This window comes from Charadrius vociferus, unplaced genomic scaffold (genome assembly GCF_000708025.1).
Source record: "Charadrius vociferus isolate BGI_N301 unplaced genomic scaffold, ASM70802v2 scaffold776, whole genome shotgun sequence".
NCBI lineage: Eukaryota > Metazoa > Chordata > Aves > Charadriiformes > Charadriidae > Charadrius > Charadrius vociferus.
In genome coordinates this window covers 256455-256658 of record NW_009648775.1, presented here as the reverse complement: position 1 = coordinate 256658, position 204 = coordinate 256455, and the positions used below count along the sequence as shown (strand labels likewise).

At 64.2% G+C, this 204-nt stretch overlaps 1 protein-coding gene across 1 annotated transcript in view; it reads left to right on the top strand.

Annotated features, from left to right (window-relative positions):
* The window catches only part of TBX3 (T-box 3), an 11294-nt gene that overhangs the window by 10687 nt on the left and 403 nt on the right, over nt 1-204 (top strand).

The following is a 204-nucleotide window of genomic DNA, read 5'->3' as shown; positions in this document are numbered from 1 at the left end:
TTGCCTGGTGTCAGCTCCCCCACCGACGTGTGCGTGGGGAGAGGAGGGGGGGCATGGGGGTGCCGTGGAGCATCCCCCGGTGTGTGTATATGTGTGGGGCGGGGGGTGTACAGCCTGGTAACCCTTTCCTTTTTCTCTCTTCTCCTTCCCCCCCCCAGGGCTTGGCCATGTCTCCCTTCGGCAGGCTCTTCCCTTCCCCCTACA